This window comes from Corylus avellana, chromosome 6, assembly GCF_965113065.1.
Source record: "Corylus avellana chromosome 6, dhCorAvel1.hap1.2, whole genome shotgun sequence".
NCBI lineage: Eukaryota > Viridiplantae > Streptophyta > Magnoliopsida > Fagales > Betulaceae > Corylus > Corylus avellana.
Window position 1 is genome coordinate 17,819,810 of NC_142495.1, and position 16,645 is coordinate 17,836,454.

The 16,645-nt window shown below is 38.5% G+C and overlaps 1 pseudogene; it reads right to left on the reverse strand.

Annotated features, from left to right (window-relative positions):
* Positions 1 to 10,583: 10,583 nt before the first annotated feature.
* On the reverse strand, positions 10,584 to 15,706 carry LOC148584963 (uncharacterized; annotated as a pseudogene).
* Between the last annotated feature and the right edge of the window lie 939 nt (positions 15,707 to 16,645).

A 16,645-nucleotide genomic window follows, 5' to 3' on the forward strand; every position in this document is an offset into this window, starting at 1 on the left:
TTTCAAGAGCATTCAGCATATAACTGTTTAAATATATGCTTTTAATGATTATTATATATATAAAAGGTCCATAAGTTATAATGAATAAGACTTAGGTTTGAGTAATCAGATTATCAGATTTAACTCATAACCCTGTAATTTATAAACTATTTTTTTGTACTTAGTAATGAAATTGGGCATTCTATTTGATAAAACTATAACAAATCAATCATGATCATCTATCTTAATCATTTGAAGTAAAGACTTCAAATTGATATGTTAAGGCGGATACAGTGGGCCACGTGAGTTATTATTATTTTATAACACTACTAAAAGAATAATACAAGTACTTATATCGACTTATTTGAATTATTTATATCAGATTGATCTAATTATGCTTCCAGCCTAGATATGGATTTTGACCTTTTCCCATTAACAGGCTGTTTTGTTAATGTATTTCTACTCAGGTGGGGTCCGCATAGCAAAAATAATTGAAAATACTCAGGAGTATATATGGCCCATATGGGATCTAACACAAGGCAGAGAGTGGATCTAACACAAGCAAGAGCAAAGGCAAAACGCCACCAAAACTAAAAAATAAGATTAAAAAAGTCCCACGATCTGGATTGAGATTTTCCTAAAATTTTCCTTAAATTTAAGATTTTCAAATTCAAAAATCTTAGCTAAGCGTCTAAAATAAGGCACGTTTCAGAATTTCTAAAATAAGCCACATTTCAGAATTTTTGGGGAAGCTGCTAAACCTAAAACAAGCCACGTTTTCAGAAAACCTAAAAAAAAAAAAAAAATGAGACGTGTTGCTGTTGCTGGACTCTAAAAAATATGTGGGTTTTTGGAGGGAAATGTAGGTTTGCAGTCTCCCCAAAAATTCTGAAACGTTGCTTATTTTAGATGCTTAGATGAGATGGATGGTTGAGATTTTTAGATTTGAGAATCTCAAATTTAAGGTATCTCAATCCCAAAGACCTAGCCAGAGCTCTATTAAAAATTTAAGGAGAATTGGGAGAATATTCTTGTTTGTTAAAGTTGGAATTTGTCAGCAGAGTTGGTGGTGTTCAGTAATGCAGCAAGCATAAGCCTGACCACATTTGAAACAAGAGACTTTTCCTTTAAATAAGAAGCCATCTACTGAATTAGCCATACATGCTTCAGCACAAGTCCCTCCTTTTAAGTTCCCCACCTCCTTTTCATTGAAAGTGAAAAACAAATAGGAAAAGTGTTTAGGTTAAGTCAACTACAAAGGAAATATATACACAATATATAATGCAATAGACTCAAACTTCAAAGGGTGCTGTTGAGGAGTGAGCTGATTTCTATTAAATTGGGCATCACATCACGTCTTGACTTGGACAGCAGCCATGGTTGTTAGATTTTATAGGTGGTGGATCTGCTAGCTGTACATGAGAATATACTCCTTTGATATTGTGATGCTAGCTGTACGTTTGCTTTGTTCTTGGGATTCTTAGGAGCTGGTATCATGAGATCTTGACGAATCTTTATGAGCTTAACAGAAAGGACTTATAATCTGCTCAACCTAGATTATTGCTTATGAATTTTTGAATCTGAAAGAAATAACTGGAACATCCAAATACCTTACAGGTTTACCTTCCTCGCAGCCTTGAATACTCAACTATTGCTCCTTGACAAGCCTTGCAACTCCACAAGTACTGAGCAATAATAGGACTACATAAGGGGTGCCCCTAAGTGCCCCTGTGATGTTCTTCCATATAGACCACAACCTCCGGGTTCTGGCCAAAATGCTAACACAAGTGTCAACCTCCAATTTGGTCCACTCTTCACCATGGTTTAAGAATGGATATGCTATAAAGGAGGAAAAATATAATGTAAGCCTATGACTTAGTGAGTAGTGCGCACATATACACAATCTTTTATAATGCATATAGGGGTGTCAATGCGGGCGGTTAAAAACCACCCGCTAATCGTTAATCGCTATAACCGCTAACCGTTAACCGCTTAACCGCTTAACTGTATTAACTGCTAACCGCCTAACCGCTATAACCGCCTAGCGGTTATTGGGTTTACTAACCGTAACTGCTAACCACTAACCGCCTTTTTATATAATATATTTTTATAATTATAATTATAAAAATATTTATACATATAACATAATCACTTGATCATTAAATCACAATTTTTTTTTAAAATGATTAAATCACAATTTGAGTATTAATATATTATCACTATAATTTATATGATTATATCATATAATCACTTGATCATTAAATTACAATTTTTTAAAAAATATAATTAAATCACAATTTGAGTATTAATATATTATCATTATAATTTATATGATTATATCACATGATCAATTGATCATTAAATCATTTGATTATATAATAACAAATTATACATATATAATATGACATAACTCATAAGTATACCAATTCATATTAATACAACAATTAAATATCTAGAGACTTATTTCCAATGTATGTTATAAACTTATAAGTCTATATAAGTCTACATATGCATATGAATAATATAAATGTATAATATCAATACTTAATCATATGATTCAATGACAATTCAAATACTTTATTCAAGACTTCAAGTGAATCATATTATTAATGTACAATGATGATATGATTCGTATAATATCAAATTAAGTAATTGACATTGGATTAAACAATGACCAATGTGTTACTTATAAACACAATTTAAGTATTAATATATTATCATCATATGTTGTGACAGTTGTCTGAATTCTAAACTTTTTTTATATGTTGTGTTGAATTTTTTTTTTTTTTTAAATGTCAACCCGTTATGATTTAATATTTAAGGAAAATTTTTTAAAGTACAAGTAAATAGGGGTGTAAACGAGCCGAGCTTGAACGAGTTTCCTTTGTTTGGACTCGGCTTGTTTAAATTTTACTTGAGCTCGAGCTCGAGCCGAGCTTAAGGACGAGCCAAAAAATCGAGCTTGAGTTCATAATAAGTCGAGCCAAGCCGAGCCAGTTCACGATCTAGCTCTTATATTTAATTTAATTTATTAATTTATTTTTTATTATAAATTTAAATTTCAAGTACTCTTATACGGCTCAAGAAGCCAGCTTGCATATGCGCATTTGCTTAGTCTAGCTAGCGGAGCATGGAGCCCGAGTCAATACAGTAAGGCACTTGGTTTCGAAGAAAAAGGATATGCATCATTTTATAATAAAAGGATGCTATTAGAAAAAAAAAAAAAAAATCAGTTTTTAATATTAATACGAGGAATTATGTGAATAACTACCAATTCGAGCCTTATACGAGCTGCTCACAAGCTTAGCCGAGTCGAGACGAGCTAGCTTTGTTTAATATTCGAGCCAGAATTTGTGTTCACGAAACGCTTCATTTAATATTCGAGTCGAGAACGAGCCGAACTTATGCGAGCTGAGCCCAAGCTTGCTCGCGAGCAGCTTGCTCTCTTAACAGCCCTACAAGTAAATGTAAATTTTGGGTCAAATATTTTTGATTTTTCAATATGGGCTCTTTTTGTAGCAATTGGGCCCAAGAAGACACTAAAAATACAAAAAAAAAAAAATGAGGGTAAAATAAAGCCCAAAAAGCCCACAAAAAAACCCCCAAAAGGCCCAAAAAGCCCTAAAGAAAGCCCAAAATGCCCAAAAAAAAGTCCAATTTTGGAAAAGCGATTAGTGGGCGGTTATCTATTTCACTAACCGCTAACTGGCAGTTAGCGGTTGCGGTTAGTAAAATCTACTAACCGCTAAGGTGGTTATGGTTAGCAGTTATTGCCAATAACCGTTAACCGTAACCGCCTTGACACCCCTAAATGCTTATGAGAACAACACACAATATCGTGCAATAGGGATTTCAATAGGAAAATAAGGCAGATGTTACGTGAATATATAACGGAGATAGATTTTAGATGTTACGTGAATACGTAAGGTTCTGAGGGAACCTAGACTTTAGATTCTAAGGGAATTTCGACTTTTTAGATTTTGAGAAAACCTAAATTCCCTTTTTCAAACTCAAAGTTTGTGATTAATTTTCTAATCTCTTTTGATTAAAATACCATCCTTTAAATAGGAACATTTCAACGACTTAGACTTAGAGTAGACTTCTACACTCACTTGGAGATAAACCTGTAGAACGATAACTACTGCAATACTGACTCTAAAATAAATAATTAGATAATTGAAATGCAAATATACGCAAGTTTATCTTTAATCTAAAAATACTGATAACCTTTTCAAAAAATAAAAAATAAAAAAAAATAAAAATACTGATAACAAAACTAATCTAAATTAATCTTAAATGAAATATAATTCATATTAAATATAAGTCTACTTTATCACTATTTTACTTTCGTAACATTCCTTCCCCTTAAGGAGACCTTGTCCTTAAGGTCTAGAAATTCTTTTCTTCCAATATTGAGATGTAGCCGATGACGTGGCCATGAAGTAGGAGATCTTGGAGCATTGAAAGTAACTATCACGTGACTCACTGAAGCACCTTTGATAAAAATCAAAACCATTTTTCACTTTTTATTTATTTATTTATTTATTTATTATTTTTTAATAAAAATTCAAGTTTGGTTTTGTCTCCTCTTTTGCTCCTTTTTTTCTTCTTCTCATTCATCAACGTTTTGGGCACCTACAGCTGCAAATGCAAACTTAGAAACAGATGCCCCCATTTTGCATTCTTTTCTTCTTTGGCCTTTCATTCTCTTCCTAGGTAGTCGTTTAGAAAGTGGAAACGTTACTTTAATTGTCGCCAAGTTTCCAGATCTACACCATTCGGTTCTTTTTGATGGTTCTGTATTGTTAAGCTAACTGATGATCCTACTGTTATCACAGCAGATGATGTTCCAGCAACACATTGCGATTGATCGCATCCTTCAGAGTATCAAGCGCAAGATCAATCGCAGTACCAGAGAGATTTATCATCCTTATCATCTGAGTGTGATCGATCGCATCCTTTAGAGTATCGAGCGCAAGATCAATCGCAGTACCAGAGAGATTTATCATCTGAGAGCATTCGAGTGCGATCGAGCGCAGGCACTAGTGCGCAGTCTTAGTAATGATCCAGCATCATAAGACATTTATGCTTTCTTAACCGCTCTTCTATCGTTAAATAGAATCAGAATGTCATATGTTTGTATTATATCTCTTCTCTTGTAATTATTTCTAATTAGATCTCTTTAATGTATTAAGTCTTCTATTGTAAATAGTTTTCTTGCATAGTTATCTTATCACTCTTATCTTGATAAGATTAATGTTTGATTGTAATTGTAACTCTTTCATTATTTAAGCTCAATCAGAAGGCTGATAATATCATTCCGCCAAATTCTATTTCTCTTAGAAATCTTCTATGGTATCAAAGCTATTTTAGGCACACGCCCCAAATTTCTTTCTCTTTCTCTTCTTCTTCTTCTTCTTCTTCTTTCCTTTCACTTTCACCAATCTGTCTTTTAATGACATCTTCTTCTGCATCAACCTTCTCTCCACCTACACTTTCCCAATTAAATGGAAAGCTTGAAGGTCCAAACCACTTGGGTTGGACCACACATGATCTGTTAGGCATAGTTGATGGATCTGAACCGTGCCCTCCCAAACTGATCATAGATAACAAAGGTGTGGAAACTCTTAATCCAAAATTCACCATCTGGAACAAAAAGGATCAATGTATCCTCAGTTGGATCAATCTGACACTCTCTGAGAAAGTTCTGTCCATAGTTTATGGACTTGATACTTCCAAACAAGTCTGGTCCACTTTAGCACCAAAGTTTGCTAATGATTCTAGGTCTCGAATTGCCAATCTCAAAAGACAATTTCTAAGTCTCCATCAAGGCTCCTTGACCTATTTAGAATATATTCAATCAGCCAAGGTATTGTCTGATCAATTAGCAGCAGTAGGGAAACCTGTTCCCGATGAGGACCTGATTTCTTTTCTCCTTAATGGCCTCAATCCTTCCTTCAACACCTTTGTCACTACTGTCTCTCTGCTAACTAGAGAGAAACAATTCTCATCGGATGATTTTCAAGAGGAGTTTGTCAATCATGAAACACTACTAAATCAACAGCTAGCATCATCAACAGACAACTCAACCTTTGCCTTGTTTACTCATAAACAAGGACAAAATTCCTTCAGAGGCCGTGGACAATACCCTGCCAAGTTCCAGCAAGAAACTTCAGCCCTAGACCACCTCCTCCTGCTGCCAGGTTCTTCAACAACAACAATTCCAATGCAGCACCAAGGTACAATACTTATCATGCTCCAAGGTATAATACCTCTTCTGGATACAATACCTCTACTAGGCTACTACCACAACCAAACTCAGGTTAGACATCCCTCAACTCTGCTCCTTGAGTTCCATGCCAAATATGTGGGAAGGTAAACCACCGAGCCTTGGATTGCTACCATAGGATGGACTATTCCTTCCAAGGGAGACATCCACCTCATCAACTCGCTGCAATGGTGGCCCAATCCAACACTGCCTATGAAGATCCACAATGGTATGCAGACAGTGCAGCCAATGTACACATCATTCAAGACTTAGAGTACCTTAACATCTAACAACCCTTCCAACATAATGAAATTGTTGCTGTGGGAATGGAACAGCTCTTGCTATAGCTAATTCTGGTTCTACAACTCTTCACTCTTCTACCTTTACTTTTAAACTTAATAATGTCTTGCATTGTCCACAATCTGCTGCAAACCTTGTTTTTGTTCAAAGATTTTGTCATGATAATGATTGTTTCTTTGTTTTGACATCCTCTAATTTCTATATCATTGATTTTCAGACCAAAATAATCCTCCTGGAAGGGAAGAGTGAGAATGGCATGTACCCTCTACGGTTAAGCAAGAAGTCTCACAAAGGCAGCAAGTCATTTATAGCTTTGTTAGGAATAAAAACCTCTTCTTTAGTATAGCACTTTAGGTTAGGCCATCCTGCTCATGATGTAGTCACTCGAATTGTTAGAGATAACAATCTCCATGTTTTATTTCCAAATTCTATTTCAGTTTCAAATATCAATAAAAGTATCCTTTGTGAGTCATGTCAATTGGGAAAAAGTAAGAAAGAACCTTTCTTTACTTCTAACCGCGTATCTTTATCCCCTCTACAACTCATTCACACTGATATATGGACTTCTCCAGTAATGTCAATCACTGGTTATAAATATTTCATTGTTTTTGTAGATGATTACTCAAGGTTTACATGGATTTATCCCTTACACACTAAGTCTGAAACCTATGAAACATTTTTGAAATTCAAACTGCTTGTGGAAAATCAATTCTCCACAACAATCAAAGAACTCCAATCTAATAGAGGAGGTGAATATACCTCTCTTCAATTCCAATCTTTTCTCAAAACCAATGGCATTGGTCATAGACAAAGCTGTCCATACACTTCTCCTTAAAATGGCCTTGCAGAAAGAAAACTAAGGCATATCCTTGAAACTGGATTAACATTGTTAGCTCACTCTCATCTCTCCAGTAGGTATTGGGGTAGATTCTTTACTCATTGCTATAAACATCATAAACAGATTGCCTACACTTGTTCTCCAAAACATGTCTCCATACTCTAAACTTTACACCAAAGCCCCTAACTACCAAAAACTTAGAGCTTTTGGATGCTTGTGCAGTTGTGCTAGCCTCTCTTGCTGCCTTACAATGCTCACAAACTTTTCTAGCCAAGGATCTTGCTACATCACACTTTCCATCCAAGTTACACTCCATAGGTGATTCTCTTTTCCCTTTGCCTACTATTTCTTCTTTTACTAATGAATCATCAAATTGTTCACATACTACAGAACAACCAACCTTGCCTCTTACAATTCAGCAGTCATCCACTACAAATTGTTCCAATATTGCAGAACAGTCAACCTTGCCTCTTACAATTCAGCAGTCATCCACTGCAAATTGTTCCCATACTGCAGATCCAAATCCTACTTTGCCTACTGTAGCAATGCCATCCCATCCCATGACTACGCGATCTAAAACTGAACTGTTAAGCACAAACACTACTGCATCTACTGCAGCACCCTCCTCAAATACAGATAGGTTGGGTTCCTGCTTTTTGTGACTCCGATTGGGCAGGATGCCCTGATGATAGAAGATCCACCTCTGGTTTTGCTGTGTTTCTTGGTGATTGCTTGGTATCTTGGAGTGCCAAGAAACAGACAGCGGTCTCTAGATCAAGCATTGAGGCTAAGTATCGATCTCTGGCTATTGCTACAGCTGAACTATATTGGTTAAGAATGCTCTTTCATGAAATTCAAATCTCTCTACCAATTGCTCCAGTTGTTTGGTGTGACAATATGAGTGCTCTATCTTTGGCAGCCAATCCAGTTTACCATGCTAGAACAAAGCACATTGAAGTTGAATATCACTTTGTTAGGGACAAAGTACTCAACAAAGATATCAAAATCTTATCTACAGCATATCAAATTGCAGATGTTTTTACCAAAGGATTATCTTCAGCATGTTTTCTTTTTCTCAAGTCCAAGCTCAAAGTGATTCCATCCCCTTTTTGCTTGAGGAGGCATGTTAAGCTAACTGATGATTCTACTGTTATCACAGCAGATGATGTTCCAGCAACACATTGCGATCGATCGCATCCTTCAGAGTATTGAGTGCAAGATCGATCGCAGTACCAGAGAGATTTATCATCCTTATCATCCTAGTGCAATCGATCGCATCCTTCAGAGTATCGAGCGCAAGATCGATACTAGTACCAGAGAGATTTATGATCCGAGAGCATCCGAGTGCGATCGAGCGCAGGCACTAGTGCGCTCAAGCCCAGTCTTAGTAATGATCCAGGACCATAAGACATCTATTCCTTCCTAACCTCTCTTCTATCGTTAAATACAAACATAATGTCATTTGTTTGTATTATATCTCTTCTCTTGTAATTATTTCTAATTAGATCTCTTTAGTGTATTAAGTCTTCTATTGTAAATAGTTTTCTTAGATAGTTATCTTATCACTCTTATCTTGATAAGATTAATGTTTGATTGTAATTGTAACTCTTCCATTATTTAAGCTCAATGAGAAGGTTGATAATATCATTCCGCCAAATTCTATTTCTCTTAGAAATCTTTTATGTATGGTGATGTACAAATTTAATTGTACTCGCAAGCGCATGAGTCGTGTGCAATAAAGTGTGTGCAAGTGCGAGGTCGAATCCATAGGGAGACGTGTTTGCAAAAATTAATTTTCTAGTTTAACCTAATTTTATCTTAACCTAGTTCCAATTTTTGTAATCGTGTCGTGCAAAATCATAAACTAAACTAAACAATTTGAGAATAAGTAATGTCAAATTACTAAGGTTTTCGAATCCCCCTCGCCAAATCGAACAACATGTCTTGCCTTTTATGCATACAATATTCAATCCAAATACATTGTTCAAAAGTTGTAAACATGCAAATGAAATCATTCAATGAATCCATCCGTTAAAAGAATCACAATGAATATTTAATTGAGATCAAATCATCCACTGTATCCGTAGATCACAATGGATATTAGTGTCAATCCAATCATTCAATGTACCCCCAGACGAAACACAATGAATATTAAATTAAGCATGAGTAGATTACCAACATTTAATCAATTAAACTTAATTAAACTATTGAATTGGCTTTCGAACAATACTATATTACCAACATTTAATCAATTAAACTTAATCAAACTGTTGAATTGGCTTTTGAACAACACTTTCATAAAATAGTCTCATTGTATGTACAAAACGACAAGACATGTATGTTTATCAATGATGAGGCTTCATCTTCAACCTTAGTTGAAGGTTTTATCCTCTCATGATAACAAAAACAACAACCAATTGAACTGACATCATGAGAAAAGTAAAACTTACAATGGAAAACGAAGCACAAGCTTCCGGACGACAATACATCGTGTTTTTGCTTAAAACGGAGCCTCCCAATGTATCTTTACAAGAGAAAAACGTTGTATATAAATAATAAAAACTAGGGTTCAGCGCTGCCAGGTCAGCGTGAGTGCGCTCGATCGCACTCGAAGTGCGCTCGAGCGCACTCGGCTCTTCAGGGCTCCTGCGGCGCAGCACTTAAGCGATGCATGCTAGGGTTGACGTGGTCGTGTGCTCGAGCGTGCCATGCTTGCGCTCGAGTGCAGGTGGGCTTGATCGTTGCTCTGCGCGCTCGATCGCACTTCCAGGGATCTTCAATGCTTTTGCTTATTTCCACCCTCAAACCGCAATTTTCTCTTAATGACCTGCAACACGCCACAACACCAAAACTAACAAAAAACATCATAAATTAACACAGCTAAGAGCTTAACAAACATAAGTTAAGGGGCCCAAATATACAATATTTGGCACTCATCAAATACCCCCAAACTTACATTTTGCTAGTCCCTTAGCAAAACAGAATGAAAACAAGAAACATGAGTCCACTGTCGTGGGAGAAACGATTGCATTTAGCATATGCAACAAGCCTTTTAAACCCCTAGGAATCCCTAGAGGACGAGTGAAGTCTCGTGAGGGTTTAACAGTAATGATACCCACAAACATTTATGCATTATGTTATTTGACAAACAAGGACTTCCACACAAACATATAGTTTTTAACATCATGAGCAGGTTTATCACAGTGAACACTACAAACACATCATCAAGACAACCACAAATCATTCAACTCAAAGATGGAAATTTGAGACAACACATGTTCCAATAAGTGCAATGTGAGACTAATATATGATCATGAGGCTTCAACTTATTCTCAAACTTGGGTGTACCTTAAAAGTGATAGGAATTTGCTTAAATGAAACAGCCAAGGCTTAACATTTATTTTTATTTTTTAATTTTAATTTTATTTTATTTTTGCCTTTATTTTTGTGTGTAGGCTGTGCAATGCTTAGCTTCCTTAAGCTTTCTAATTGACCTATGTAACGAGTGTTGGGCTAGAGACTCCCAAACCAAATGGTTTTAGGGCACTAGATGTAGAAACATCCCTAAGGACTTACTTACTTAAGTCAACTAGGCTATGAAGCCAAACTAGCCATACAACCAACCAGGTTAGGTTTCTCATCTTTTTACGCAAACACTCAATGTTTTGTGAGGCATGAGGTCCGGTTACTCAATGAGAAGCTCAAACTGATTTTTTTTTTTTTATTTTATTTTATTTTTTATTTTCAAGCCAAGGTTTCATCATACTTCATCCTACCTATCTCAAAATACACCCTAATCAAGTCAAATCTTATACCTCACCGATTCTATGCTAGTGTTCTCGTGGTGATAAACTCAAAGATGTGAAGTCTCTCCAATCCAACAATGAGTCAAAAGACTCAGGTTCCTAATGACATGCTGTGTTCAAAATGCTAAACAGACCAATGACATGCAAACCACAAAATAGGTGTTACCCTTGCTTAACCACTAACATAGCAATTTTTATTTTATTTTTTTATTTTTTTATTTATTTTTTTTTAACAAAACAACACAAATAATCAAGGAAAAAGGCAGCGAAATGTCTACACCACCCCCCAAACTAAAATAACACATTGTCCCGAATGGGTCCAGAGATACAATACCAGGTGAGCGGCACAAGTCAATTGGAATGTAGGAAAACGCTCCCCCAAACTTGAATGGCAGACACTTGCCTTGAAAAACACAACAGAAACAAACAACAAGATAAAATGGTAAGGAAAGAATTAGGGTTGCCTCCCAAAAGCGCTAAGTTTTAAGTCTTCAGCCAGACTCTCCACAAAAGACGACAATCACTCAGGATAACTCGGATCCTCCAACAATGTCATCTCGATCTCCTTACTCCTCAACTCTAAGAATGGTTTTAATCTCTGCCCATTCACCTTGAAGGTGTTATCATTCTTAGGATCCTCAATCTCGATGGCCCCATCAGGAAAAATTGACCGAATGATAAATGGATCTGTCCACCGAGATTTCAACTTGCATGGGAAAAGATGCAGCCGTGAATTGTAAAGAAGGACTCTCTCACTCGGCTCAAAAGACTGTTTCAATATGCGCTGGTCATGAGCCTTCTTCAACTGTGCCTTGTACAACCGCTCAGAATCATAAGCATCATTCTGCAACTCCTCCAATTCATTGAGTTGGAGCTTCCTTTGTGAGCCAGCCTTCAAAAGATTGAAGTTCAGCTGCTTGATGGCCCAATATGCTCTATGCTCCAACTCCACGGGAAGATGGCATGCTTTCCCGTACACAAGCCGATAGGGTGACATCTCAATCGGGGTTTTGAAAGCTGTCATATATGCCCACTGTGCATCACTCAATCGTAGAGACCAATCTTTTCTGTTGGGGTTTACTGTCTTTTCCAAAATATGCTTGATCTCTCGATTAGAAACTTCAACCTGTCCACTCGTCTGTGGGTGATACAGGGTGGCAACCTTATATGTGATGAAATACTTTTTCATCAACTGCTCAAAAATCCGATTGCAAAAATGCTTACTGCCATCACTTATAATTGCTCGAGGCGTACCAAAACGAGCAAAGATAGTGTCTCTCAAAAATTGGACCACCACTCTGTGGTCATTAGTCTTGCATGCAACCGCCTCCACCCATTTGGACACATAGTCCACAGCAACCAAGATGTACAGATAGCCAAAGGAGTTCGGGAAAGGTCCCATGAAATCAATGCCCCATACATCAAAAATCTCAACAATCAAAATGGGACTGAGGGGCATCATATTCCTCCTAGAGATACTCCCGAGCTTCTGACAACGCTCACAAGATATGCAATAAGCATGGGCGTCTGTAAAAAGGGTAGGCCAATAGAATCCACACTGCAAAATCTTGGCTGCGGTCTTCTTAGCACTGAAATGGTCTCCACAAGCACGATCATGATAAAAGGAAATAAAAATTGGATTGGTCATGCTCAGTTATACATCTCCTAATGATCTGATCGGGACAATACTTGTATAGGTAAGGATCGTCCCAGAAAAAGTGCTTCACCATGGACAAAAATTTGGACCTATCTTGTTGCCTCCACTGCTGAGGCGATTGGCCGGTGACGAGATAGTTCACTATGTCAGGAAACCATGGTGTGGGCTCATGAGCAATGTGCATCAAGTGCTCATCAGGGAAAGTCTCCGAAATGGGGCTGGCGTCCTCGGTGTAATCCACAGTCAATCTAGATAAATGATCCGCCTCCACATTTTCGGAACCCTTCTTGTCCTTGTCAAACTCCTAAAATAGCAAAATCCATCGAATCAGACGAGATTTAGCATCTTTTTTAGAAAAAAAGATACTTCAATGCTGCGTGATCCAAAAAGATGATGACTTTAGATCCTAGCAAATAGTATCTAAACTTGTCTAGTGCAAAAACGATTGCCAACAACTCCTTCTCCGTGGTGGAGTAGTTGAGTTGTGCATCGTTCAGAGTCCTGATTGCATAGTAAATGACATGGGGGAGTCTATCAACACGCTGCCCCAAAAAAGCTCCAACTGCATAATCCGATGCGTCACACATGATCTCAACAGGTACACCCCAGTTGGGTGGCTGAATAATAGGTGTGGACGTCAGAATGCTCTTAAGGTCCCCAAATACTCTCTTGCAATCCCCATCAAATACAAATGGGGCATCCTTCACCAACAACTTGCACAAGGGCCTGGAAATCTTGCTAAAGTCCTGGATAAACCGCCAGTAGAATCCTGCATGGCCCAGAAAAGAACGAACCTCCTTTATTGTATGTGGGGGTGGAAGGTTGGAAATCAGATCCACCTTTGCTTTATCAACCTCTATCCCCCTCTGAGATATGACGTGCCCCAATACAATACCTTGCTTTACCATAAAATGGCACTTCTCCCAATTGAGCACCAGGTTCTTCTCCTTGCACCGTACTAATACCAAAGTCAGGCGGTGCAAACACTCATCAAAGGATGACCCGAAGACAGAGAAGTCATCCATGAAAATCTCTAAGAAACACTCTACCATGTCAGAAAAAATACTGATCATGCATCGCTGAAAAGTAGCGGGTGCGTTGTATAACCCAAAGGGCATGCGATGGTAGGTGAAAGTCCCAAAAGGACACGTAAATGTCGTCTTCTCCTGATCTTCAGGGTCCACAGGGACCTGGTTATATTCAGAATAACCATCCAAAAAAGAATAGTACTCATGCCCAGCCAAGCGCTCCACCATTTGATCAATAAATGGAAGCGGGAAGTGATCCTTTCTGGTGGCAACATTCAACTTCCGGTAGTCTATGCATACTCTCCATCCTGATTGAATACGAGTTGGGACCAACTCATCGTCCTTGTTCTTCACTATCGTCAATCCAGCCCGCTTGGGCACAACAAGAATCGGGCTCACCCACTTGCTATCAGAGATGGGATAAATGATCCCTGCATCCAACAACTTAATCACTTCAGTCCTCACCACCTCTTGCATAGCTGGGTTAAGCCTCCTGTGTGGCTCCCTCGATGGCTTGGCATTCTCCTCCAAATGTATCTTATGCATCACCATCGAGGGACTGATCCCCTTGATATCCTCAATGGTCCAGCCGATAGGTTCTTTGTGCTCTCTGAAAACCTCTAACAATTTCTCCTCTTGAGCATCAACCAAGTCTGAAGCTATAATCACAAGCAATGAATCTGCTGGACCTAGAAACTTATACTTGAGAGTGTCCGGTAGAGGTTTAAGCTCCTTCTTGGGGGGATCAGGTACTGTTGTCTCCTCCTTCTCATTGCTCACCAGAGGAGCAGTCTCCAAAATCGCATCTGCTTGCTCAAGCAAGTTGTCCAAATCCAAATCCTCTCCGAACTGAGCAAAGCATGCCTCCAGGGGGTCCTCTATGCTTGATTCTTCAACAACCTCCTCAATGATCTCCTCTATCAAGCATACTTGTTGCATTTCCTCATATTCCAATGGTTGCTTTCTAATATGGAAAATATTCAGCTCCACTGTCATATTTCCAAAGGAAATCTTCATCACCCCCGTCCTACAATTGATTAGGACGTTAGCCGTAGTTAGAAATGGTCACCCTAAGATCACCGGTATTTGACTCCCCACATTTGGAACCGGCTCCGTGTCAAGCACAATAAAATCCATGGAGAAATAAAACTTATCCACCTTAATCAAGATGTCATCTATTATTCCCCGTGGAACCTTCACTGACCTGTCAGCTAATTGAAGTGTCATGAAAGTGGGCCTCAACTCTCCTAGCCCCAACCGCACATAAACTGAGTAGGGCAACAAATTTACACTTGCTCCAAGATCCACTAATGCCCTCTCAATTTGGCTGACTCCTATCATGCAAGAAATAGTAGGACATCCAAGGTCCTTGTACTTGAGGGGCAACTTGCATTGCAAGATTGAACTAACCTACTCGGTCAGGAATGCCTTCTTCGGAACATTCGTCCTCCTCTTCACTGTAATCAAGTCCTTTAAGAACTTGGCATTTGAAGGTACTTGTTGGATGGCGTCGAAAAATGGGATATTGATTTGGACCTGCTTGAACACCTTCAGAATGTCCTCAAACTTCCCTCCTTTCTTGGGTGCTTGCAACCTTTCAGGGTAAGGTGCTTTCGGCACAAATGACCTAGGAGGGTCCTCAATATTGGGTGTCGCTGTAGATGCCTTGGCATCTCTCTTCTCTTTGTTGCCACTCTTTTCCCTTTCTTGCCCCGCAGAGTCTTCTTCTCGCTCAACCACCTTATTGTCCATTTGTCTTTCTGACCTCAGTGTGACAATCGCTTGCACATGTTCTTGCCCGTGTGCAGAACTCGAGGAATTTCCAACCATATAATGTCCTTTTGGGTTGGTCACGGGCTGACTGGGCAACTTCCCCTTTTCTCTCTCACCCAAGTGATTGGCGATCTATCCAATCTGACTTTCCATCTTCGCAATTGCTTGGGTGTTAACCATGGTGGGATTCTTCACTTCATCTATCGCTTGGGTGTTTGCCATGGTGGAGTTCTTGAGCTCTTGTATGGCCTGGCTATTTGATTGTATGAATGCCTTCATTGTTTCATCCAACGATGATTGTGACGCAGATGCAGAAGGTTGCGATGGTTGAGCCGAAATGACCATGATTTTGAGCATGTGTGGGAAATCCTTGGTTCATTGGTTGGCTCTGCTTCCATGAGAAATTAGGGTGGTTTCACCACCCTGGATTGTATGTCTCCGAATATGGTCCGCTTGCTTGCTTCCTAAAGTCATTGAAAGCGTTCACTTGTTCCATAGAGCACTCGGCAAAAGCCGGTGAAAATGGACAATTCTGTGCTAAGTGCATAGGATTAGCACAGATGGAACAGCCATCAACATTGAATGTGTTGGCAACATTAACGGACTGACCCACTGCAAGAGCTTCAACCTTCTTGGTCAGGGCATCTATCTTTATCCTCAAATCCGTGTCCTCCTTAACCTCATAGATGCCACCTTTCTTAGGGATACGGGCAGATTTATCTCGACAACTTGAAAAATCCCACTGCTGTGAGCTGTCAGACAACTTGTCTAATGCCTTATACGTTGCATCCCCTGTCAAACTTAAGAATGCTCCTCCATTCATTGACTCGATCATACTACGGTTGGATTGGGTCAGTCCTTGGTAGAAAAACTGAACGAGTCTCCACTTCTCATAACCATGTGGAGGGCATATTATCAACAAATCCTTAAATCTTTCCCAACACTCAGAAAATTTCTCGTCCTCCTCCTGAGTGAAGGAACTTATTTCCTTTTTGC